The sequence below is a fragment of the Lontra canadensis genome, unplaced genomic scaffold (genome assembly GCF_010015895.1).
Source record: "Lontra canadensis isolate GAN:19392208 unplaced genomic scaffold, GSC_riverotter_1.0 scaffold25, whole genome shotgun sequence".
Taxonomy (NCBI): Eukaryota; Metazoa; Chordata; class Mammalia; order Carnivora; family Mustelidae; genus Lontra; species Lontra canadensis.
This window is the reverse complement of record NW_022631019.1, coordinates 1032255-1058695: the sequence shown is the minus strand read 5'-3', so window position 1 is coordinate 1058695 and position 26441 is coordinate 1032255. Positions and strand designations below refer to the sequence as shown.

General features: G+C 63.1%; 1 protein-coding gene and 1 long non-coding RNA gene across 5 annotated transcripts in view; both read right to left on the bottom strand.

Annotated features, from left to right (window-relative positions):
* The window catches only part of SKI (SKI proto-oncogene), a 64941-nt gene that overhangs the window by 3713 nt on the left and 34787 nt on the right, over positions 1–26441 (bottom strand). The window lies entirely within an intron of this gene.
* LOC116870964 lies at positions 505–25765 on the bottom strand. Of its 2 annotated transcripts, XR_004383324.1 has the most exons (4): positions 25751–25765; positions 14867–14875; positions 6045–6048; positions 505–982 (listed from the first exon to the last, which is right to left on the bottom strand). It is a non-coding gene; the product is annotated as an uncharacterized LOC116870964 (long non-coding RNA). The 2 variants fall into 2 exon arrangements; XR_004383323.1 differs by lacking the exons at positions 6045–6048; positions 14867–14875; positions 25751–25765 and adding exons at positions 12735–12740; positions 13563–13575.

Here is a 26441-nt window from a genome sequence, read left to right as displayed (position 1 = left end):
GGCCCCCAGCAAGGGACAAGTTGCACCCCTGCGTGCCCTGTGCGGCTGCCACGCTGGGACCTCACCCCACAGCTGCAGAATGCTCAGGGGAGGGCGCCCAGGCAGAGCTCCGAGCAGGACCTCAAGGGGACAGTGCTCCCCTCCCTGCCATAGCCTTGTCTGCGCACTGCCAACTTGGTGCCCACAGAGCTGACGGGAGCCTCGGACTCTGGCCTCTTGCTGCAGTCCTGCCTGGATGGGGAGGGGGGAGCCCGGTGGGCGGGCTCACTGGCCAAGTGTGGGGCCCTCCATTGTGGGGGGTCACCCAGGGCCCCAGAGTTCTGGGTTCCACCAAGCAGAACAGACAACTTGCTGTCAGCCAGAGCGGCCATCTGGCAAGACCCCAGGAGAAAGGTGTGACAACCCTCCACCACGTTCCCGCGGTTTCAGGACAGAGGCCACGCTCATTTTCTCCTCGTGCCTCACAAAGCTGCCTCCAGCCTCCCAGGGGCCCCAGGTTGTGTGTCTGCCGGATGCTGTGGTCAGAGTGGCTTCCAGCACCGGTGTCAGGAGGACAAACGCCCCCATCCTGATGGCGCAGGATCCCAAGGAGGACAGGGCCTCTGCCTGAAAAAACGGAGCCGTCTGTGGAAGATGGACAATGCCCCACGCCCAGGGCAGCTGCACCGGGGCCACACGCAGCCAGCACCCGCCTAGGGCCAGGGGCCAACAGGACAATGCGCTGTTGCTCTCCCAGGTCTAAACTCAGGAGGAGAGAGCAGAACTGGGGGGCGCTCTGCTGGCAGTCGGGGAGCCTTGGAGGGGAGACCACTGATGGGGGGAGGGGAGAAGGGCTCCTCCCACCTCCAGAACACTTAGAGAAGACACTGTGTCATAAACCTGGCCCCTTGGGGGGACATGGGCTTCCCGGGAGGGGGAAGAGGGCAGGGAGGCAAGTGGTCCATGGAGATACCCTGCTTACCAGGGCCATCGTCACCAAATACTGGCGGGACCCTGGGCAGAGGGCCAAACCAAGCCCCTCACACGCCCGTATGCACGCATGCACCTGACAGCCCTGCTCAGGGGACAAACATGCAGGGCGAGGACGACTCCGGGGACACAGGAAGCCTTGGGTCCCAGGGAGTAAATACTAGGACCTCGGACCCTGTGCAGGGACGCATTGGCCTTTGTCCTCACAGAGAAGCAGCTGCCTGAGGCCTGAGGCCCGAGGCCCAAGGCCCGAGGCCCACTGCTCAGAGGCCCACGCTGCGCTCTGCGGAGGTGCTCCAGAGTAGAGCCCACAGACGACTGTGGACGGTCTGCTCAGACACGAAACAATCATTCGGGAAATAAAGACCCGTTTGTTGGTGCTTTTTAGGGGAAAGAGCCGCGGTGACGTCTGTCTGTGCGGCCTGGACACCTCCTGCCGCCTGCGAGCGGGTGGCCGGGGCGGGCAACGGGCGGAGCTTCCTGTCTGAGCAGATAGGAAGCAGGGAGGAGAGGAAACAAGCCCAGTTCTCACCGAGAGAAAAGCCACAGGCTTGGCACCAGTGCCCGCAGGTTCTAGAAGCCTCAGGGAGACTCCTGGGGGGTGCATAGGACTCAGGCTATAGGGCCACCCCCTGCCCCGCACCCACAGGCCACAGCCCCATCTGTCTGCAGGAGGAGTGAGGCAGGCGCAGGGGGGGTGTGGACTCCCACTCAGGGGCCTGGCCTGCGAGCACCGAGCAACAAACCGAGCCCGGGAGCTCTGGAAAAAGGGCCTGAGCCTCCCCCGCCCCACCCACTCCCCCCAAGCTTGTCAACCCTAGGATGGGGACGTGTCTTCAGGTAGGAAAAACCCCAAAAGCAGGACCTTCTATGAACGTGAGAGAGCAGCAGGAAGGGGCCAGAAGGGAGCCTCGCCAGGACATGGACACTGGCCCTGAGGGAGGGCTGCTGCTCCCTCTCCCGAGAGCGACCTAGAGCCCCAGCAGCCTGTGCTTCTCCAGGCCTGGAAGGCCGCCGTCCCTAAAAGGGCCCACGTGAGCCCCCGCAACAGCCCACGGGATCCCCATTCCACAAGAGGTCAGCGAGCAGGTAAGGACAGTCACTTCTGCTTCCTGACCCTTCTCAAGGTCTCCAAGCCGGATCACGGGGGCCCACAACCCTCACGGAGGGAGCAGGCTCCTGGGCCCGGGACTCAGCTGGGGCACCGAGACTAGGGCCACGGCAAGCCCACTCCCCCGAGCCTCGGGCTGAGCCTGCCGAGGGTCCCGCAGAGCGTGGACGGGCTACCGCGGCCGGCCACGGCACAGCCCGCGGACACCCGCCCACAGGACTCCGGGCAGAGCACTGCCCCACACGGGGCCGAGAGCACGTGCCAGGACACCTGAGTGTGTCCCCACGCAGCACACGTGCAGCCGCCAGGACCCCGGGCCTACCACGGAGCAGCCACTCGGCTGGGCGTGGACGGCACGACGTCCCTGTTGCCCTGCTGTGCGAAGCACCCAGGCGCCCACAGACACGTGAATGGACAGGGAAGACGGGGTCTGCACGCAGGGGAATACTGCTCGGCCGTCAAAAAGAATGAAATCCTGCCACTTACAACCCCGTGCATGGAACCAGCGGCATTGCACTCAGTGACATCAGTCAGAGAAAGACAATGACCCTCTGACCTCACCCACACCGGAATCTAAGAAACCAAACAGAGGATGGGGGGGGGAGGGAAAAATAAAACCAGATGAAAGCAGAGAGGGAGGACGACGGGCGGTGGGGACTCTTCACTGAGAGACTCTTAACTCTCGGAAAACAGCGCTAGGGGAGGGCGGGGCGGGGCCGCTGGGGGATGGGCAGTCGGGAGGCCGGGATGAGCCCTGCGCGCCCCTCGGGCTGGTGCATCACTGACCTTCGATTCTGAAACCAAGAACGGCTGTATGTTACATCACTGAATTTTAAATTAAAAACACAATGCAACAAAACAAAACAAAAACTGTGGTTACCAGGAGCTGAAGGGAGGTGGGAAAGGGAAGTTATTGTTTAATGGCTACAGAGTTTCAGTTTGACAAGATGAAAAAAACTCAACAGGCAGATGGAAGCAAGGCTGCAGGGACTGGACGGGCCGGGCGCCGCCGCAGCGCACCCTGCAGTGTTTAAGATGCTACATGTTACCTTGTCTATGTTTCACCACAATTTTTTAAAAACAAATGCTATTTTTAAAAGAAAAAAAAAAAAAAAGCTGTCTGGAGAGCACGCAGGCAGGCACCCGGACCCTCCAGCAGCTATGTGTGCTGCACAGAGAGGACGCCCCGTGATGGGGTTCTGCACACCCTGTCCAGGGGCCTCTGTAGGTTTACGAGGATTTGGGGGCATGACCTCAGAGTGACTTGACTATGTGACCCTTTTGTCGGGCCGGGCTGTGGGGTCCAATCTGTCAGAGGCTCCAGCAGGCACAGGGGAGTGGGGAGCAGAATGGTGCTGGGGCAGCGCAGGGGGCGCAGGGCGGTGCTGGGGCAGCTTCTAGCATCAGCCCTGGGGCCTCATGCTCACAAAGGCCATATTTCATTCCATGCCTGAGCCCCAAACGCACAGAAGGACAGCCTCTGCCAAGGCCCAGAAGCAGGGCAGGGCAGAAGGAGGGCTCCAGGCTCCGAGACCAGCGGCCCTTGGATTTCTGAGCCCCTTCCCCCACTCTGCTGAGAACCCCACGTTCCAGCAGCAGGGCGGCAGGCCTGGGTGTGGGCCCTGACCTGGCATCTGGGAGCCCCTAGATGCAAGACTCCTGCGAGAGAGGCCACTGGCAGTACCCCACGTGTTCTCAGGGAATGAGCTCATTACCACCTGCCTCCCAAGACTGGCCTGGGGTGAACCCAGGATCGGTCCCCAGGGCCTGCCCTGTCCCCCTTCCTGTGCACCACCCCGGACATCTTCAAAGAGAAAGAACAACTGTACATGGGGGACATAGCGGAGAGAGAAAAGACATTGCAGATGCTGCTGGCACCGGCCTGAAGTCCAAGATCAGAGCCGCTGTCCGTGCGGAGCTCTGGCTGCCACAGCAGACACGACCCTTGGCTCAGGTACCGATTCTGCGGTGACCCTGGCGGTGAAGAGGGCCAGCTCCCACCCAACTGCCAGGACAGCCAGAGGCCGGCTGGGCACAGCCACGTGCCATGCACCCAGACGGCCCGGGGTAGGGACAGCCAACCACGAGGACAGACCGCACCCACAGAGCCCAGGTCGAGAGAGCAAGGCCAGGCCAGTGCGCACCGCACATGAACAGACGTGCCAGGCCCCGCGTGCGCACAGAGCCAGCGCTACCAGGGCCGTGGCGCCAGAACCGAGCTCATGCGGGCGGTACAGTCCCTGAGCTGCTGACCCGCAGGAGAAAGACGTCCCTTTATGTCGGTCGGAATCAAGTCACCTTCTCCACCCAGGTCCACGGACCCCAAACTTTATCTATGCGCACTTGGGGGATATGGGGCCCTCGGCTGAGAATCTGATTGTGACGGTCCAAAGACTCTGCCTGTGATGAGAACCAGGGCCACAGACGCTGAGAATCAGACCCACAGCCCTGGTGCGCCCACAGGGAGCCAGTGTCCAACAGCAAACACGTCTGTGGAGGGCAGGCCAGCAGCCTCAGCACGCCTCCGGCTCCCTCCGCCTTCTCTGAGACGCCCCCAGCGGGTCCTTCTCTCCCCATGCCCTGTCTGGACACCGCTGGCATGTGGTGCCAGGCCACGGCACACTCGGAGCTCAGCTGTGTGGGTCGCTCTCAGCCACAAAGGCCACAGGCACCCGGGAGTGCACGTACAACCCCCCTCCCACCCCTGCCGGCCGGAGCAGATGGGGACTGCGTTGGTTTTGTTTTCCTACGACACTAAGGTGCTCCACCCACTCTGGCCCCGTGGACCAAGGCCAAGGACACATGCTGCCCCGGGTGCCACATGGCGGGGCTGACATCCACCGCCACCAAGTCCCTCTGACCCAAAAGCACTGGGCACTGAGGCCAAAGGAACAGGAGAGTGTGTCTGCCCAGCAGACGCCTGGGTGCTGGCCGGGAGTGCAGACCTGGGCAGAAGACCAGCCTCCTCACTATGGCCAGCCACCGTGTGGACGTCCGTGCACCCAGAGCTTCAGATCCCCACCCACAGCTGGCAAAGCCGGGGGCCGGATATCCCGCCAGAAGAAAAGACTCCCGGGTCCCAGAGCCCGCAGCAGCTGGGCCGGGGCTGGGAACCAGGGAGGCACTGGACAGCGAGCGATCCGCCTCCTCCCGCAACAGCAGGCCCAGGTGAGGGTCAGGGAGAGCCCCTGTGGCGAGAAGGCCTCCCGGGTGGTGTGAGCTCAAGCAGCAGCGGCCCGGTCTGGGTGGGCCCCCAGGCCGCCCCAGCACAAGCTGATGACAACAGTCACAGGCCTCAGCCGAATGCCAGGGCAGAGAGCATCAGCAGGAAGCACTCGAGGCCCTCTTCTGCCCAACGTACAGGTGGCCTGGGGCTGAATTCTGGTCAATTCCTCGGGGATCAGGAAAGAGAATTTGGAGGTCACAGGTGGGACAAAGAGCAGAATCCCAGGAATCCCAGCTCACTGGGGGCCAGACCTCTGCCAAGGGTCCCAGGAGGACAAAGGACCAATGCCCAGACCCAGGAGAGGCTCCCCAGGACTTAGGAGCACACACGCCCCTTTCAGACGTCACGGTGGGGATGGACTTAGCAGATCCCGTAACCATGCGGGGCTCTGGACCGCACCCAGACGGTATGTCGTTCGCAGCTCAGCAGGCGTGGCCAGGGGTGACCCTACGACAGACTGAGCCTGGTCTATAGGTCTCCACTGACCACCGACCGCAGGCTGACCATTCGGTACTCGAGGGGCCGAGAGCCTGGCAGCAGGGCCCCTCCTTGCTGTGGCCTCAGCCCCAGTCCCTCACAGGCCCATGAAGGGAAGCCACAGAGAGGCCACCCGGGAGAGTGGGAGCAGACCCCACCACTTTGTCCACTGGGGGCTCCCAAGGCAGGGACAGTCCCTCTGGGCAGGGCCCAGCGGCTGGGCCTCCCTCAGCCTTGGTTCTCCACACTGTGCTCACCAACCCAGCTGTTAACGCCTAGTTACTAATTAATTACTAATTAGACGCAAACAACAGGTCCTAGACCGAAGCCCCTTTCCCTCTCACCGCCGGTGTGGTGCTGATGGTCCCCGCTTCGAACCTCCCCGACACAGGGTCTGAGCCAAACTTTACGGAGGGAGTCTGTATACCCCAAATCAAACAAAACACTGCCCCACGCCTGCCTCCACCGCCACCCAGTGTCCCCCGAGGGGTCCCGCTGCCCTGGGGCACTGCGGCAGCTTCAGCCCCGGTGTGGCTCCAGGCTGGGGGCGCGGCAGGAGCAGGAGGGGCCAGGCCCCAACCCTGCCGCCTTCACATGCTCCTGGTCTCAGATCCTACAAGATCTGGGTCAGCCATGTGGCTTGGTCCAAGACACCAGCTGGTTGGCGCTGGAGGGATCCCCAGTCTGTCATCCTAAGGGGAGGAGGGCTGAGGGGCCCCCCGGAGCCCTGGAAGGCCACGGTCACGCTCCCAGCAGTGTGTTTGGGTCCAGGAGGCCACCCCGGCCCCAGACAGAGCAGCAGCATCTGAACCTGGGCCCTGAGGCCCCGCCTTGGGGGTGGAGCTTCCTGGCCACACACCCACAGGGAGGGTCATCCCAGGCAGCCAGGGGGGCTGCGGGCACCCTCAAGGGCCCATGGTGCTGGCAGGCAGGGCTCTGCACAGAGATGGCAGAGGGTCCCCAGAAACAAGGCCTAAACACCAAGGAGGCCGCAGCCAGATGGTGGAAAAGGCAGCTTGGAGGCCTCGGCACATGCCGAGTGCCACGGGGCGGGGGGGGGGGGGGGACTCCCATTTGCTCTCTTACGTATCAGCCAACACAGGGCCCCCTTCCGTGGGTGGACGCAGAGAACACCTGAAGGAACACAAACCCATTCCCAAGACGCGGCTGCCTGGCCCGCAGGCCACTGCTCAGACCCTGAACAGCCTCCCTGGTAACAAGGCCCCGCGCAAGAGTCTGATGACAGAGCACCGGCGAAGTGGCTGCCCCGGCCAACACACGTCCCACCTCTGCCCAGGCCACCGCCACGTCAAAGGTGCCACATCTCGGCCCAGGAGTGAAGGTGACGCCTCACCCAACGAGGGCACCTCATCCTGCTCCAGAGCAACTCAGCTCGCGGAGCACAGCACGCCTGCCCTGCGCCGGCCACCGGGTAAGGATGGCACTGGGCATCGGTCCCCCCAGGACCCGGAGTGTGCGCGAAGCCAGGGCTGGCTGCAGAGCCCCGGCGGGCGGGCGGCACGGCTGTGTCCGGGGCAGACGCGCATCAGGAAGGCAGTCGGGTACCGGGAGGCTCACCAGCCCCTCCAGGACGGCGGCCCCCATTCTGCACAACTGAAGACCACAGAGCAGGCACAAGTTCCAAGACAGTAGCCTGAGGGGCCACGTCCCAACCTCCTGGGTACGCCAAGGGCCCCCCACCCCGGGGAGCTCACACCAAGCTGGGGGTACGTGCTCTCCCGCAGAGCCCCACGACCCCAGCCTGCCGAGGCCGCACTGCGCTGTCCGCCGGCCCTCCTGGCACCGAACTGTGTTCGTCGGCACGGTCAGCCCAGCAGTCGAGACGGTTCTGCGCCAGGAGCCAGGGAGAACGTCTCATCAAACAGCCAGAGCTGTTGTGACATCAGGGGAAGGACTTCTGTGAAGTGGCAGGGCTGAGCGAGGAGACGGCACCTGTGTGTTCCGCAGAGGCTGAAGCCTGGGCGTGAGGTCACTGGCCCCTGCGTGCACTAGCGACCTCCTCCAGGAGGCCAACAGGACAGACCAGCGCTGCCGGAGGCGTGGAATCACGCACGCACACCTGCGTTCTTCAAATGGGAAGAACGGCCACTGGGAGGGCCGCATCCTGTGCAGACCCTCCCGAGGGCCAGGAGTCCAGGCAAACGTGGCCGAGGGTTGTGGGAGATCCCGTGGCCAGGCCAGCCCCTCCCCGAGCCCCTACTCCAGCGCTGCTCCCACCCCTGGCTTGTTTCCCCGGGGCTGGAGAGCGGCCGCGTGAAGGGAGGCGGCCCCAGCCTCGCGTGCGCCGCGAGGACCAGCACTCGGGTGGGGAGGGCCCCTCAGGCCTGCTGGGGCGAAGACTGCTCGCCGCGCCTTCCCTACCAACACGGCTTCCTTACGCCGTCGCCGAGCAAACGCGAACACGGTGTTCGCAGGGCCGGGCCACCACTGCCCACGGGCTACCTGCGGAACCACGGCCACCGCCGCCACCCCGGCCGCCGCCAACGCCGAGCGCCAACACGACCAGCCGGCGATAGAGGGGGATGTGGGAACTCGTCCAAGTCGAGGCCTTCCTGCGGTTCAGAGGGGGCCACCGCGAACGTGGGGAGACAACCACAGGCCGGGAGGAACAGCGTGCAGATGCAGCGTCTGCTGGGGGACCCGCGTCGCGCACGCCAACACACCCCGGCTGCCCGCAGCTCCCCAGAGGCCACGCCCCCAGCAGCAGGGAAACGCACCTCAAAACCGCAGCCAGAGACCACTTCGCACTCACCTGGATGGCGGGATCCGACAAGAACCACACAACCACCCCACACAACCACCGGGGCGGCAGCGTGGGGGGCGGGGCAGGGCCTCAAGCCGTGGGAGGGGCCGAACCAGCACCGGCGGGGAAGGGGCCAGCTCCTCAGTCAAGACCTGGGAGGACTGAGAAGAGGGACCCAAACACCTGCACAGTTGAGCCCTGAATAACGCAGGGCTGAGGGGCACCAGCCCCCTCCGTGGGCTCCCCAAAACTTGACTAACAGCCGGTGCTGACCAAAGGCCTGACCCATCCCACAGGCAGTCAATCAACACACATTTACATCATCCTCCCCCGGTAAAGTAAGCTACAGAAAACAAAGTGTTACCAAGAAAATAAAAAGAGAAACACCTTTGCAGGACTGGCTGTCCCTGCCATAGCTGACACGGTCTGTTTACAAGACGAGTGGCCCCTCAGTGCACACCGACGTCCTCTATGCGTGCGCTAGGACACACTGGCCAGGTCGCACGTACTTCCTCTAGGAAGTATTTACAGGGTAACAGCCCCCACACTGATCACCAAGCAGCGACAGGACCGCCTCCCGGCCGCCTCACCCCTCCACTAACACAGGGACCATCACAAAGCTCTCACGACTGTAGGATCAAGTCACGGTCATAACGCAGCACTGGAAACTTCGCAAACCACGGACCTGTGATCACAGGCCGATACCCACTTTCTGCAGTTTCTCCAGTTATGAGAGACAGGCCAATCGTACCATAATGATTTGAAAGCGAAGTTATAAAATCAGGAAAGCAAGCCGTCAGGGCCTCCAGCGGGACCCAGGCACGTACCTGCACCACCAGGCGGCCCCTCGCAGCCGGCGCGGGCTCACGGGTTCCTTTGGCGCTGCCACTGAACACCACGGGGCTCCCTCGGGGCATCAGGTTTCACACACAAAACCCGTAAGGAAAGGAGCGCTGCGCCCCTGTCAAAGGTCAGGGAATGTTCCAGCCTGGCCCCATCCCGGACCACGGGATGCCCTGGTCTAGGCTTCGGGGTGAGCGGTGGCGAGGACTCCACAACGGGCGGGGCCCGGCCTGGCCCAGACCCCAGCCTGCTCCCACTGTGCCAGGACCTGGTGCCAAGACACTGACCAGCAGCGCGGGGTGGGGGAATGAGCCACCAGGAGTGCAGGCAGCCCTCGGGAGGGGAGGACAGTGTGAGGGGCAGCTGGCTCACGGTACACAGGGGGAAATGGGCTCCCAGCAGCCACCCCATGCCAGGCAAGGGACAGGCGTCCTATGTCTGCTCTGCGCAAGGCCTCAGTTCCCAGCTGGGCAGCCCGGGCAATTCCGGGCTGACGACGCGGCTCTGGCCAAGGCTGGAGTGGGGGTGGCCGTATGTAAACCCAGGGGCTCAGGGCAGGGGGGCATCTGTGTGGTTCCTGAGGCCCACCTGGTCCCCACCTCCCAAAGTCCTATGGTCCAGTGTCCTGGGCAGTGGCTCTTTCAACCTGGCGCCAGCTCACAGATGGGGGCACACAGGGCTGCTGGAGACCACCGCATACCACGTGGGGCCTGGGCCAACGTGCCCCTGCACCAACCTGAGATCCCAACTCTCAAGCTGTCGGGTCAGCATCCGGGCCCCTCCCTGCCCCCACCAATACCCATGCTCTGACACTCCCTTGTCTGGTCCCTGACCCTGGCTTCCCGGAGACCCAGATCCCTGGGGCTGGCACCTAGGGGGACCTGGGGAGGGGGGGCGTCCCCATCACTGTCTTATGAACCACTCAGAAGACAAAGCAGTCCCCGCCCGGCAGGAGGACCAGCCTGTGCCCCCCAGACTGAGGCCTTGGAAAGGCAAGTGGCAGAAGTTCTCACAAATCAGCAACATTGTGTCTGAGCACGAGTAAGTGCTTTCAGCTGGGGGAGATGCCCTAGGAAAACCACATCTAGGGGTCTGAAGACAAGCATCCATTTCCGAGACTCAACTAAGAGGTTCTTCCTCACAGCTTGGCAGATTCTAACAGAATCCAACCGCTAAGTGGTATGCCAAGTTAGAAGCAGGTTTAGAACAGAGGCAGGCAGGACCCAGCATCTAGGCTGCCCACAGGTTCCAGGCGACCCAGGACCTTTGGTCACATCACCCTCACGGAGACTGCCACGGCCGGGGGCGTGAACCCGCGGGTCCCAGCCCCCAGAGCAAAGACGGCAGGCTTAAGTCTGGGGCTCTGCAGAGCACGCGGGCAGGGGCCAGCAGCCGTGCTGGGGTGCACCTCTCTGTGACCCTCGAAGAGAGGGCCCCACAGTCCAAGTGCTCATGTTATGATTTCACTCCATCGAGTGGGTCGGCAGGAAACAACTAAGACCACAAATTCAGAGATGAAAACTTTTTCCAGAAATGTCATCAGGCCTTCAAAGCGGCCCACCCTGTGCTGCTGTCAGGCCTGATCCCTGAAGAACAGGTCGGGGTGGGGGGTACCTGCCACGTCTCCTTCTCACCCCACGGTGCCAACGCCAGGCATCCTCCTCCACAACCACTCCCAGCATCAGAGGAGACAGTCCAACACCCCCCGACAAAAGCTGAGCTCAGGAGGAAAAGCCCAAGGGCCCGAGACCAAAGCTGAGGAAAGCCACATGACATGCCAGCCACGCTGACCCAGGGAGGCCCACCATGACCACCAGGGGTCAAGGACCCCTGCGCCCCGCCCCTGGGACACAGGGACCCTGTAACCACGGGACCCCATGGACCTCCACAAGCCCCAAGTGGAAGCTGACAGAAGCAGAGTCTGGGGGCCGCACCACACAAGCCCCCAGGCCCGGCGCGCAGGCTGCGGGCCAGGCAGCACGGCCTCATCAACAGAGCAACGGGTAGAAATGCTAGAACAGACCTAGCTCAAAATGAGTAAACATACACAGAAAAAAATGTGAGAAAAGAATAAGACATCAAAAAAGATCACGCAGATTGGAAAAAAAAGCAGAACTTTCCAGAATAAAAGTAGTTCTCAAGGAAATTATTCAAGCGCAGTGCAGAGGAAAACGAGATGAACACATGAAAGAGGGTAACAGACGTGAAAGAGGAGAGGAGGCAGTCCAGAAGGAGAGAGCAGGAAGACAGTGGCCAAGAGTCTTCTGGATTTGGTGAGAGGCAAGCCTTCAGGTTTCAGAGATGAGGCCGAGGAGAGACTAGAATGGCAGCTTGACCTCTCAGGTTCAAAGGTCAACACCATCATGCCATGTCACTTGCACTGACACATTCGAGTGTGTGCCCTGTTTCTCGGGCCACAAAGTCTCAGCTTCAGTGTCAGACGGAGCAAATCCCCACTGACGTGGGGCCCGCAGCAGGAGCCGGGGCCTGAAAGCACCTGGAAGGTTGGCCCCACACGGCGGCAGGGGCTTCCTTCCTGCCGGCCCAGACCGGGTCTGCGCGTCCCTGAGCACAAGGATGCGGGACCACGTGGGTGAGCACAGAGCCCAGGCGGCTTGAACACGGCCCCTCCCCGAGCTGTGAGGTGCTAGGCCCTGGACGGCAGGCAGGGGCAGCTCCTGGGGCAGGGAGTCTGGGGAGAGGCCCGGCAGGAAGGCACAAATGGCGTCCTCCTTCCTACCCAGACTGAGACTCTGTGCGGCTCCAGCAGGGGCAAGGACTCCAGTCCCCAGTGTCTCTAACTGGGGATGCTAGGTGCTTTGTGACCGAGTCCAACTGTCTCCTACAGGTAAACTCAAACCCCCCACCTCAAAGCCACCCTAAACCAGCCCCAAGACCCGCATTACGGACCATTCCTGAAGATTTTACAGTTCTAGAAACTGCACAGCTATTTTTATAAGTACCATTAATATTTTCCACAGGATAATTCATGTTTCATATTATGCTTAAATTAACCTATTTCTGATTATTGTGGTTCAGAGGAAGCAGATTAAATTTGCAAGACAACTCCAAACCCCAAAATGAAGTGAAAATAGCAATTTTAAAGATCCACCTTAATCTTTAAAAAAAACTTAAGTAGGTCATCCTTTCAGTTACTTCCACACTGTTGAGAGTAAGTCGAGTCTCCTCTGAGGACAGCCCGTCAGGGACTGCTGGGTCTCGCGCCCCCTTGCCCAAGAAGCAGCGCTCATGACAGCCAGATGGTGCTCCCAAGCCAGGGCCCGGACACTCTCAGCTCCAGTTAGCACCTTCCTTCCCCCAGGACCTCCAAGACCTTGGCCAACCCAGGCCTGCACACCACGGTGGCAGGACACTTTGGGCTTGAGCTCCCAGAAGGAGAAGCCCCTGGAGCTGGAGGCACCACTGGGCACGGAGGTCACCTACCCGCCCGTCTGTCCAAACACAAAGAAGCCCTCTCAAACGCAGAGGCTGGGAGGGAGAGGGTTGGGGTGACCCACCCCTCACCCTTCTGCAGACTCACAAACATGACTCCTGTGGCCCAGCCACCCTCACGAGGGGAGGGAGAGGCTCACCTCCACTGGGCCAGGGGGTCTGGGGCCCCGATCAGAGGTGTCCACTGGACCCAAGACTGAGAATGGGTTTCGATGCAGACACTGGATGTCCGCCCTGACCCTGTCCCATGGACTCGCCAGCAGCCCTCCGGATACCACGGTGTCCTGTGCCCCTGCAAAACCTCACTTTTAGCATCAGGAAATGTGTGGGAAGTCCCCAAAGGGACAAGGTGGGGTGGAACAGGATCCTCCCTTCTTTGACAGTCACCAGAAAGTAACTGCGAAAAGCACGAAAACAACGAAAGAGAACTCCAAGGACAATGAAGCTGTTTGGAAAATTGGTGGGAGTCTTGTGTTCTGGAGAAGTGGGGAGCAGAAGGTTCCCTGGTTGCCTGGCTGTCACGGCTCGATTCCAGCCCCAGCCAGAGATGACAGCCGCGCCTTCCGCCCAACCGGTGTCAGAGCCACCACTGCACAAGAGCGAGGGCCACTGTGGTTCCACTCCGGACAGCTGGCCGGTCGAGAACCGGACAGCAGGCCCTCGCCCCACGAAGTCCCCTCTGAAAGGATGGCCACCCCTCCTCCCTCACAAGCCTCCACACAAAGAACTGGCAACTCAGAGGCTCTAACAGACCCAGTCCGGGAAGGGGCGCTGCACTTCAGAGGGCGGGCCGCGGGCAGCATGGCCGGCAACTGACTGATAATGTTCCCGCGGACGCCCCAGCCGACCACGACACCTGTCGCCCTGGGCCAGGCTCCCCCTCTGACGCACAAGCAAGAGCCTGGAGTTTCCGCTCATCTCGTGCAGAAATACACGGCACACGGCACTCAGAGCAAGGCGCCAGGCAGCGGCCACCTGCTTCCCGCCCCCTGACCCCCGCCGCCCCCTGCACTTGCCTCCTGCACCTGCCCTCAGGAGGTGCCCGGCTCCTGCGGTGCCAGCCTTCTCCCCACCTCTGTAGGGTCTCCAGCGCCTCCCACATGGACAGAGCCTGCCGGCATGTCCCAGTGACCGTCCGCCCTTTGGGGATCTATACACCCTGCTGAGGGTGGGGACCCAAGGAAGCCCCTCAGCTGCCCTCCTCAAACCTCCAGGTCCCTCCCACATGCCCCCATCCCCTGACCTTGTGCTCAGAGTAAGGACAAGGACTGGAGCTCGTGCGGTCTCACGTGTGTGTGCACGTGTGGGCACGTGGGGTGTGCGCATGCATGTGACCGGTCACCTGTCAGAGGTGGAAGGCCTCAGAGAAAAGGCACCGGGTGAGGGCGTACTTTGGAAGTCGATATGGGGTGTGGGGTGACGTGGTCTGAAATGAGAGGAGTCCTGTCAGCTCTGCCCCAACCCCAGGGGCCTAGGGGGTCTTTCACTGAGCAAAGTGTCAAAAGAAACTTCTTTGTTACCACAAATCCAGTGGGGCTGGCAGGGGCGGGGTCACTGTGGCCCTGGGAAGAGAGACCTCCCCACTCCCCTCCCAGAACCAGCCCAGATGCCCGCCCAGCGGGGAACCACACCCACAGGCCTCCAGGACCTGGGCCTCCTGGCTCTGGCCGCCTTCCAGTAAAAGGCCTTCCCACTCCTTGAAACTCGCAGTCCGCCACCAGCCCCACGTCTGGGACGCGGGTGCAGTCCCGGAGCCTTGGCCAGGGGCACAGCAGAGGTGTTTCGGCTCAGAGGACGGAACCAGCAGGCAGACAGGACCACGAGAAGCGGCGGAGCACTGGGGACACCCGGGGACACTGACCCCACACAAGGCTTGTGTCACCGGCCACACACCTCTCTGGGTGCCGCCACACCCCATCACCCATTCCTGAAGGAGGAGCAGCTGGGCCCAGAGAGCCAGCAAGCCCAAGCCTGCCAAGCCTCCTTGCAAAGAAGCCTCCCACCGCTCAGCCCCTCTTCCCACGCACAAAGGCTCCAAGGCCCAGCGCCCCCGATGAATTATGCATAACAGCTCAGCTATGACAGCGCCGCGGGAGGGCCAGCGTGGGGGCCCAGGAAGGGGGAGGAGGAGGAGGAAGAGAGGCCTGGCGGCTGGCATCCTGGAGGAGGCGGCAGAGGTACCGCAGCACGGCAGGGCCACTGGCGTCCGCGTGCGTGTGACACGGCGCCCAGGGTGCCAGGAGTCTGGGGGCACCTGGAGGACCAAGAGCTCCAAACCCGAGCCCTCCGGGTCCCAGAGCCTGGCCGGCTATCAGGAGTCCCGAGGGCCCTGCCGTGCCCCCGACCCCATCGAAGCACAGACGAGCCACTGCTGGCCCCAGCGATGGCGGGGAAGGCCCCTCGGGGGAAGCTGGAAGACCCACAGGGCCCAGCCCCACGCCTTCCGATCCGAGCGCCCTGGGAGACGCACGAGGGCAACGGCAGCCTTCGGGCTCCCCCCAACCGCACCTCCACTTCAGGCAATCCACCCTACAGAACCACCAAGAACAGAGGCTTCCAGAAAGGTAGCGGGAGAGAGGGGTGAGGCATCTCCACTCATCTCAGTGGGCCCCGCGAGGAGGAGGCCGGCGGCCCACACCCACGCAGGCCAGAGGCCCCTCCTGAAGCCCGCCATGCGCAGCAGACCCAGCATCCCACCCCAAGGCAGGGCCTGCGGGCAAGGAGCCCAGGCTGCCCACACTGGGACATGCCCCTTCGTCCCCGGCCAGGGAACTTTTCCTGCAAAGGACCAACACTTTCCAGTCTTCAAAATCAAAATAAAAATATCCCCAAGCGGCGTCCATTCGTGAGAGGACACGCAATCTGTCTCCACACAGAACAGGAAAGCGTGCCAGGCCCCCCAGAGCCTAAGACTCGCACGAGGAGCTGAGAAACCCCTGTAGGCCATCTGAGCCCCGAGGCTGGGAAAGGGGGTGTGAGGAGCCTGCCTTCTGGGCGCTCGCAAGCGGGGCCTCAGCTCACTGACTTTTTCATCTAAAAGGAAGATACTCCCCAGGGTGGCTCCGTGGCTGCGCCGGGCGCGCCGGGCTCAATGCTCTGCCGTCGCCGTCCCAGAATTCTTGATAATCTCATCTTCGAGAAAACGTTATTTGTAAGTGACGCTGGAGGACTATGGGGCGCGCATGGAGCCAGAGACTCGAGGAAGGTAAAGCGGGGGAGTGAGGCCCCAGAGCCAGCCGGGTGCCCCCACCCAGGAGGCCAAGGCTCCCCTGCCCAGGGCCCGAACTGAGCTCTCTGCCCAGCTGAACGTGTGCGGGGACTGGGGCACCGTTCTCTTCTGTCAGCCTGACCCCGGGAGGGGACCCGCGGAGCGCTCGGGTCACAGGAAGTGACCGAGGAACAGCCGAGTCAGCTCTGTGCTGCGTTTCCACTGCTCTGGGTAAGGAGGAAGCACAGACGCATGTCCCAGGCACAAAACGCAAACTGTGACCCCGCGTCCTGCGTCCCAACGAGAGGCTGCTGCGTGTGCGCCACACAGACGTGAACAGGACAACCTGGGGCAGGAACTTAAATTTTCTATTTTTTCTTACTCAAATGCCATTAAATAGCAATAAAAACCATCGTGACAAGTTGAAGGACTGCGAGAAAGAGAAACGTCTGCATTTCAGTGGCTGTCGCACTTTCCTCCTGCCTCGCAGACCCAGGGCCCGGCACATGCCTTGACCTCAGCCACGGCCACACGTGGTCCCGGAGGAACCTGGGCAAAAGCTACCCACAGCAGGCAGACTCCAGCTGACCCGCCGCACCTTTGAGTGTCCCCCAAGAGACCTCCTAGCCCAGAGCCTCGCAGCCGGACGGCCCCTCACACCAGATGGGGGGACCCTGGAAGGCCATTTTCTAACCTGAGAACAATATCTTTCGAAGAAGAGTCTTAAGCCCACTTGTTGGCACCTGCAAATGCACGGAAAACCAGCTGACGTCAGAGAAGACGGAAATCACTGGAGAGAGGGCTCAGCCAAGCCAAGCCGCAGGGCCCAGGGAGCAGGGGCCACACCCACCCACCTGGCCCCCGCTTGGCTCCCCGGAAGGCCGTGTTTCCGGAACACCACTCCCCACCATCTCTGAATGGGAGCCCGAGCTCAACACGCTCATCAAACTGCCCAAGATTCAAGAACATTGTGGTAGGTCCACAAAGAAATAAAACTACACATCAGCAAGATCAAAGAAGGTTTCTGTGCTCCTAATTCAAACTAAAAGTGAAATCGTTTCTTAATTCTTTTTATCATCAGGAAGGCCTAATTTGGGGGTGTGTTCGTAAAGAAAAGCGTGTACGTCATCCTCCCACTGCCCTCTCTACACCGGCCACCTCCACACTATGCCCTGAGCACCGACCCCGCCCTCCAGCCAGGGGACCCTGTCACGACGACAGGCCCCAGAGGAGGGTCACGCCCACCTCGCCCCCACCAGACCTCCTGAGGCTGAAGGGATTGGAAGGGGAGAGTCTCCGCAGCAAGAGTTCGGTTCTGAAGGAGACCCTGCCTCCCTGCGGGTCGTGCTCCCAATGGGCTGCCCCCAGCAGGGAGGGGACCTGGGCCCTGGAGCGGCGGTGAGCAGGGTGACACAGCCTTGGGCCCCTCACCTTCACACTGGCTGTTACACCCACACATGCAAATGGCCCTGAGCCAAGCAGGGTGACCCAGAGCCAAGCGAGGAGGCAGAGGCTGGGAGGGAGAAGGATCTCAGGGGACGCACAGAAAGGAAGCCAGACCCCTGCCTGCATAGCATGCGGCGCACCAAGGCCCCAGACCTCATGCGACTTTCCACCTGGCTGGACAGTCCCGCCAGGACAGGGGTTCCCGGGTGGGGGCCCTCCATCCTGCAGCTGCCTCAAGTCTCCCCCCACCCCAGGGCAGGTCTCCCCGCCCGGCTGGTCCCCCCAGGGCAGGCGGCAAAGGCAGCCGGACTGCGGAGGACGGGCTGAGCGCGCGCTGCCCCTGTGAGCTGATCCCGGCCTTCAGGGCCCCTGGAGGGACCGAGCACTTTCACCTTCCCAGCCAGGAAGTGGAAATGCGAGGCCGGCCCCGCCCACACGCCCGCCCGCTCCGTTTTGCTTCCTCAGCGCCTGGGCCTCCCCGCCCCCCCACCCCGTGCAGCGCCCGCCTTGTTTTCCTCCCCATAGAAACCGACACAACAAGCCTAGCGCAGGGGGCGCTGCCGGGCCACAGGGCCGCCTCCACTTCCGGGCTGTGGCAGGGAGGTGGCCAAGGACCCGCAGAGCCGTCGCTGGTAAGGCCCAGGCGCTCCGGCTGAAAGCGGCCCACACAGCAGCAGAGAGGAGCGCGCGCTGGACGGGGCCTGGGGGAGCCCAGTGGGCGGCCCCACAGCTCGGGGCTCGGACCCGCGCAGAAGGCCAGAGACACCAGAACGGGCCCACGAACGATGTGGATTCTCCCTGGGAAACAAACAGCACACTCTGCAAAACGCACGTGTCCCTCTCACACGCCAGCAAGCTGGGACCCAGGTCTCCGAGGGGATCCAGCCCCCTCCTATCCAGAGGTGCAGTCACCGCCAGGTGGTGGGAGCCGGGCACCAGGCAGGGGACAAGCTGCTCCCGGCTGGGGAGGTGGCTGTGTGGGTCCCGACAGGCTCAGGTGGGCTCTGGCCCAGAGGGACCCGGAGGAGAGCCAGGGCGGTGTGCGTCACAGAGGCCTTGGCCAGGGGCCCCGGGGGACCGTTCAGACCACACCGGCTTTGTCACCAAGGCTCTGCTGTCTTGAGAGCACCAGCAGAGGGAACGCAGCAGCATCCCGCAGACCACCGACTCCAGACGGCCCGCCGTCTAGCCAGACACCGCCCTGAACTTCAGAATTCTTCAGAACAGGCAAACCGGCCAATGCGCCAAGCCCCCAGGGCCTGCCTCAGAGTCCCCGGACAGGCTCCCCGCCCCCGTCCCGCAAGGGAGGACACTGGCCTGGGCTCAGGGCGCCAAGGCTCTCGCCGAGCAGCCAGGCCTACATCCTGGTGATATCCCTGCCCTGAGGGACCAGGCCTGGAGCCTGACCACCCACCGCCCCACCGGCCAGCCCTAGCCGGGTGGTGGCCCCCTCACCCAGGAAGCCAGCGACCACGTGGGGAAGGGTGGGGTCTCCCCCAGAAACAACTGGGCGGGGTAGCAGCCCAGCCAGACAGAAGGGCCGGGAGCCGAGCCATCCTGCGGCCTCTCATCGGCGGAGGAGGAGGGTGACCCAAACACCTCCAAAGACCTCGGAGTGAAGGGCGGAGGGCTGGGGACAGTGTTCAAGCCGGGAAACAGGCTCCCGTGGTTTCAGAAGGCCGCAGCTACCACAGACAGCCAAGGCTGACCCCAGCACCAAGTCTGCGGCCTGCTCTGCTCACTGAGGCCAAGGGCACCACAGGGATGGGGGCCCGCCCCGGTCCCACCCAGGCCCACTTCCTCTGAGACCGAGTTCCAGTGACCTAATGAGACAGATCAAGGCCTCCTGTTTTGTTCTTAAACATTCACACCACAGCGCGTCCTCTCACCGAGCCCACCTGAAGGCGTCCGCACGAGGGCTCAGGTAGGACAGGGTCCCTGCGCACTTCTAGGGCGAGCTCTTTCTACAGGCCACCAACAAAGGCCACACAACCGAGACCATGGGAGTTGTTCAGAAGGGCAGAACGCGAGGGGACACGGAGGACAGGAAGCCAGGCTCCTACGAGATGGGGATGCCCAGGCGCCTCTGCTGGGGCCATGAAGGGTGGCTTCCCTGGGAAGGGACTGTGGGGCAGGAAGTGGAGTCAAGACTCTGGACACGTCTCCTCAGGGACGGAGAACACAGATGGCGAGGGAGCGGGCTGGGGTCCCCACTTCATCTGCTTCTTAAAAGACCCCACTGGCAACAGCTTCTCTCAGGACGGCTGCAGGGAAGCAAGGAGAGCAGGACGCGCAGGCCCTCGGTTTCCCTCCCAGGACACTCACAATGGACCAGAATTAGGGAGAAAGAGCCCTTCTGTCTGCCGGGCTGGGACTGTGGATTTGCCTTGGCGGGGCGACAACTTTCCACTGGCCCGTGCCCCTCCCCCAGCTCCCTCCACTAGCAGCTGGAGCTGTCCTCAGAGACAAGGAGGCATTTCCTGTGCTCCCCCCCACCAATTTCCCAACATTCTTGGCAAGCCCAGAGAGGAGAAGGCAGCAAGAACAGGGAGGGGGCCAGGCGTGCCCCCAGGCACACAGGGGGCCAGAAGACAGAGTGCCCAGAGAAAGTGCTTAAGGCTGATGGGGCAGATGGGGGGCGGGGGGGCAGGGTCTGCTCTCCAAACCAGTCTCCCTCCTGCTGGAGTGTCCACCAGGCCCACACTCCCCATAAAGATGCCAGAGAAACACTGAACGGGCAGGTGGGCAGGAGTTTCAGGACAATGGCTGAAATGGGTGCCTGGTCTTGAGGTAGATGACCCTCCAGGACACAGACAGCCAGGCGGGCAGGGGTTCAGGTGACTGTCCAGTCACTGGCCACTAAGTCCCCCCCTCCCCACCGTCATGGCACAACAAAGGTGGCAAGGGTCCAGGGGGCACTGCCAGCCTCCCTCAGCATCTCAGCTCCCCGTTAGGCTAGGTAGCAGCCCTGAGGGTGGCCCTGGGGCTCCAAGACACTAGGCCCGTGGCAGCTGCTCAAGAAACATCTGTAGTGAAGGCAGGAGGCCAGGCCACACGGGGTGTCCCAAGCACAAGCAGACCCCAGGATAAGGCGGCCGCGGCCCCAGCCGACTGCCTTCTCCCTCCTGCCACCAAGGCCACAGGACGCCTTGTCGAAGACGCCGTCCCCAAACCCTGTCACGAGCCCCCGGGCGTCTCAGGGCACCGCAGTCCCTGAGGGCAGGGGCTCAGCCATGGGGTAGACTGAGTTTCCTGGGGGTCAAGGCAATGGCAGTGACAGTGGTGACTGCCTCCTGGTCCAAGGATCTCGGGAGCCACTCCAGTGGGCGCCCAATCCCTGGAGAGGCCTGGATGGTTCCTCGCCGGAACCGCTGGATGCACCCAGCTGTTCCGGAAATCTGCCTTCGTCTGGCTGAGACCGATTGGGGTCCCCCGCCCAAGGCCACCGCCGAGCTCCACAGATGCCCACTCCGGGGTGCACCTGTGCCCTGTCAGCAGGCGCAGAAGAGGGACGTGGCTGGGGGCCATCGCGCCGGACTCGAGGGTCTGCTGGGATGCCAACTGCGCATCATGAACTACTCAACTACAGCCCCACGGTGGCCGACGGCTTAGCTCCTGCCGCCGACCTTGCACGCCCCCTCCCCAGGATCCCTGCCTTCTGCTCAGCCCCTTCCCCATTTGCCTGCAGCCCACAGAGCCCAGCACATTGCTCTCTGGAGCGGGAAGGAAAAGCCCACTGCTCCGAGGACGAAGCACGAGACGTATGTGAACGGACACATTTTTGTCCTGGTGAGGGACCACACAGGGCTTCTCCACCGGGACTGCTCTTCGAGCAAGGGTTAGAAGTCCTCAGATTCACAAACGGCCCCTATAAAGGCCACAGTCCGGCCCCAGAGCCCCGAGTCAGCCGCTGAACCTCACAGCCTCCCGGCCGGGACCCAGCACAACTGCGCCTGAGCCGGCGTGGCCAGACCAGCACAGGGTCTGCTGCTGCCCAGCCGGGAGGGCCACACCGCCAATCTGCAACAAGGTGCAGCCCCAAGACGCCACCCTGTCTCGAGAGTAGGGGCTCTGGCCTCTACTGGTATGCTGAGTGTGAAGACTTGGCTGGGGCAGCCACTCTGGGCCACGAGGCAGGAAGCAGCAGGAAGCGAGTAACGGGGACAGTGCGTGGGCAAGGACACTAGCAGCGTCCATCTGTCAGAGCGCTCGTCTCTAGACTTCACTCACTGGAGGGAGACAAGCGCAGCGCCCTGCCGGGCCCTCAGGCTTGCCCCTCCGCCCTCCGCCGATGGAGTCTCACTGTGTTTCAGTGACTCTCACACCGCTGCTTACCCAGGAAGCAAAGGACAGAAGGCACCAGCACTCATCCATGCCCATTACAAACACACCAGGGGAGATGGGCCCCAGCACCCCCCCCAAATTTCAGAAAAGAAAAAAAAAAAGAAAATCCTCAAAGGCCAAGGTCGTGAACATGCTAGATAAGAAGCTACGGGAAGAGGTCTTCATCCTTTCTGCACAAAACCAGCAGAGCCAGCCACCAGGAATCCAAGACCCCTGGGAGAGCGCCGCCCTTCCCCAAAGCTTCCACCTCCTGGCCTCAGGCAGCCCCGCTCAAGACGTCCCACGCAGGAGACCACAGCACCCCTCTGGGGAGAGCCCACCCAGGCCGCCCGCTCCCACGCTGCTCACCCCAAGACACATCCCTGGCCTCGGCAGCAGAAGCAGGTGCCCTCCTGGCTTCCACCCTCCCTCTGGGTCCAGGCCACCTGCACAGCCTCCTTCCTTCAGAGGATCCCTGACTACAGCAGGTGACCTTCGGAGAAAGCAGAGGGGTCCTGGTGCTGGGGGCGGGGCGCCCGGTCCCAGAGACACCAGGGAACCACCTCTAGGAAGCTCAGCAGGGAGGCACATGGAACCCCGGCCTCACGCCTGGGCCGTGGGCACAGCTTCGGGGGGCCTGAGCAGACAGCAGCACTGAGAGGCTCCCGCGGACAGAGGCTCTCACAGGACCTCCCCAGGCTCAGAGAGAAAAGTCGGAAACAGCAAGAATGAGACGAAACTGTTCGATCCCAGGGTCCGCATGCCCCCTGAGAAGACACCAGGAGCAGAGAGAAGCTGCCTCCCCCCAGCACCCAGCCTTAGCTTCCTCCCAGGCATGTGGGACCTGCAAAATTCACGCAGAGGCCAGCAGGGCAGGCCAGCCGCAAAACGCACGGCCGGGCGCCAGGATGTCCCGGGGGACCGTGGAGGGGTGTGTGTAGGACTCTCCCACAGAGCCAGGGAAAGGGCGGCTGTGGCTTTGCCAACCTGCCCCCAGCCCCGGCCAGGCCAGGCCCCCTCGGCAGCTTCCGGCAAACGTTTAAAGACACAGTAGAACGGTCATGGAGAAACCAAGCACCCCCCACGCCTCTCCTGCCCCAGGGCTTGGGGGGGCTGAGACCAAAGGCAGAGCCGCCCAAGCATCCCGGCCAGACCCCTCCAAGATCACAGGAAGAACCAGGCCCCCAACCTAAGGACACAAGCTCCGACTGCAGCCTGAAGGCAGGCCCGGGGGCCACGCACACCCCTCACCCCACCACACTCCGCTGGACTGTCAAGGTGGTGGGGCGCCCTCCCTGCCGGAAAATACACGGGGAACTCTGTGGCGACAGGAAGCACACCCTCCCAAGTGGGGAACAGGCACTGCTGTCCGCCCGAGACCACAGGAGTGTCCTCCGCACTGCTCTGCACGTGAAGGGCCCCAAACCTCTCTCCTGCCTCAACACCAGATGCCCACCCCCGGCCCAGGTCTCGTGTGGCCCTTTTCACAGGTGGGGCCCCCAGATGATCCTGGCCAGCTGGAGAGACCCTCAGTGTCTCCCACACAGCTCTTCCTGCCCAAGTGGGTGAGCAGTGCCTGACCCGGGAGGGACCATGAGCCACCAGAAAGCAAAGGACAGCAAAAACCCACCATGTCCGAGGCCCTGTGCCCCTGGAGCAAGGAGGGCGGCAGGTGCTGCCTCACGCCAGCCAGAGGGGGTGATCAACGGCGGGAATGGCAACTGGTCATCAGTCTGCGTCGGGGACACATGACAGCCACGGTGACAAGGTGTCACCTCCCACCTGTCAGAACGGCTCAAATCAACATGAGAAACAACCGGCTGGCGAGGACGCGGAGAAACGGGAGCCTCGTGCACTGCCGGGGGGACGCGAGCTGGTGCGGCCGCTCTGGCCAACCGTGCGGAGTTCTGTCCACAGCCCGAAGGAGAACTGGCCTGCGACCCAGCGACCCGCTGCCGGGCTGCCCGCAGACGCACAAGCACGCGCGTGTCCACCGCCAAGGCGAGACGTGCCACACACACGACGGAGGGGACTCGGCCGTCAGGAGGGGGAGCGCTCGCCACCTGCCGCTGCGTGCGCGTGGCTGTGTGACACCGAGAGGCGTCACGCTAAGCGAAGCCAGTCCGTCGCGGAAAGACAAACACCGTCCGACTTGACTCGTATCCGGAGCTGAACACACAGAAACACGCACGTGCGAAGGAGACGGCGACCGACCCAGGAACAGACTCCGGCTACAGAGAACGTGCCGGCGGTCCCCACGGGAGGGGTGTGAGATGGGGCCGAAGGGAGCCCCGGTGAGCTCCAGTGTCACAGGGAAGGGCTAAGTCCCAATGCTGTCCACGTGACACAAGATCCCACCCTGTATGTCAACTGCAATTCTTTTAAACTTAACAAAAAACGGGACACGGCCACAGGAGCAGGAGCCGGAGGCCTGCGCTGCCCGGGAGTGGCCTTCGCCCCTGCGGTCCCTTCCAGTCCCACGGACACACCTGCTGGGCCCCTGCCCTGGCCACTGCGGGGCTGCCTGGACCCGAGCCGGGCGGCCCAGGAGGGCGCACACACAGGCTGTCCACACGCCAGGGGACACATGGCCACGGCGTGGGTGCAGACCGCCCGGCGTCACGGGGGCAGGAGGAGGACGGGAGCGCGTGGCCCGCATGTGCGCCACATCACGGGGAAGTGCGCACAAGCCTCGCAGCAGAAACACTCCGAGTTCAGAGAAGAAACCAGAACAGAGGTGTGAGGGTGGTTTCCCCAAATACCGCAGCGCTTCCCAGCCTGTGCACAATCTCCCGTTCCTGACTAAGGCGCAACACACGAGGCCCGAATGGGAGCCGGGCGGGGGGCGGAGCTGCAGGAAGGAAGGAGGGAAGAGGACGGCCTCTGCCCAGGCCAGGAGTCTGCCCAGCCCTTCCAGAACGCTCTCCTTACCCTGAGACCCAGAAGGCCGCCCACCACCGCCAAATACACCCACGTCTGGAGAATGACCCCAGGACAGCCCACAGGCAGGGCCCCTTAGGGACCACGAGCATGCCCCCCCCCTTACCGGAGCCCCAGAACCCCTGCCCTCCTCCTTCCCGGGGCCATGCACTCCTCTCAGCGGAGCCTGGAGCACACGGGCCCACCCCTGCACTGACCTCCGGTGTCAGGTCACAAGCAGCCCTGCACACTTCTAGCCACCAGGCCCCACGCAGTGAGAAGCCGCGACAGCCCCTTCCAGGAACCAGGAGCCAGCACGGAGCTCTGCAGGCAGGCAGCTAGGGTGTCCCTCCAGAGGAAGGCCGCTCCCCCATCCTCTTCTCTCCCGGGGGCAGAGGTGGCCAAGGGCGTGAGGAGTTGAAGCACACGGTTCCCCGATCCCCGCACACCCCGCCCCACCCGCAGCCTTTCCACTCTGCAGGAATCTCAGGGTCAGGGGCTCACGGGGAGTCACGGCCCTCAGGACACCACGCAGGTGCCCAGCAGAGAGGGACAGGCAGCCTGCTCCTGCTTCACTGTCCTGCATCCCGTGGACGGGTCCATGCAACACCAGCACAAGGAGCCCAGTGCACACCCGTCTACACAGCACGCCCAAGAATCTTCCAGAATGATGCAAACGGAAAAGCGGGGGCCGGGAAGGGAGACCCACGCCCACCAGCCTGAGGCGCAGGTGCCTGCCACGGACCCTCCACTGGGGCCCGTTAGCAGCCAGATGGCCCTGGGGTCCTCAGCGGAAGAGCCCGCCTGGGACAGACACCTGGGCTTTGGGGCTGCTGGCTGAAGGACGCGTGGCCAGTGTCTCCAGGTGCTCCTGGGCCGTAGCCACTCCCACTCCTGCCGGGTTGTCCCTGATTGAAGACTGGGCGCTCCTACCCCCACCCCGCCCCCTGGCAGGGAGCCCCTCCAGTAAGGCAAGCTGGGCCAGAGCACGGGAAGGCGGGGGGGAGTTACACTGGGGGACCCTGGGGTAGAGGCACCAGGTGGCCGCCTGCCGGGACCAGCAGCCTATCTGCCCCAGGAGCGGGAGATCGGGGCCAGGAGAGAGGAGAAAAGTTAGCCGCCAGCCCTGCAGGCCACACGCTGCGCCGTCAACAGTGAAGTCTCGGTATTGGGGGAACGCACCGCGAGGACAGCGTGGACAAGCCCGGCCGTGTCTGTCTGAGGGCTTCTGGGCAAGCAGTCACGGTGCAGAAATGCAAACTAGCTCCCCCGCCCTGATTTGTTTTTTTTTTCAATCACACAGCAAGGCTCTCCCGGTGCCTGAGCCGGTGCGAGGGGCACACCAACCGCACGCCGTCCCGCACTCCCGGCCACCCGGGCGCCCCTCGGCCGCACTCCCAGCCCCACGCGCACGGGCGGCCCCAGGGACAGCCGCCTGCTCTGCTCCTCCGGGGGGCACCTCGCTCTGGGGGGCGGCGCTGCCCCAAGCAGCTCCGGTTTCCATCTGCCCGAAACCAGGCCTGTACGCGCGTTCTCGGCTTCTGACGCCATTTTGAAGCTGCTGAAACACGTCACCTTGGGGCCTTGCAATTCTGACCTTTTGGCATGTTTTTCAACCCCTGAAAGGCCTTGTCCAAGCTCCTGCCTGGCGTCCATGCCGAGGGCGAGGGTCGTGGGAACTCGGGAGGCGGCAACAAAAATC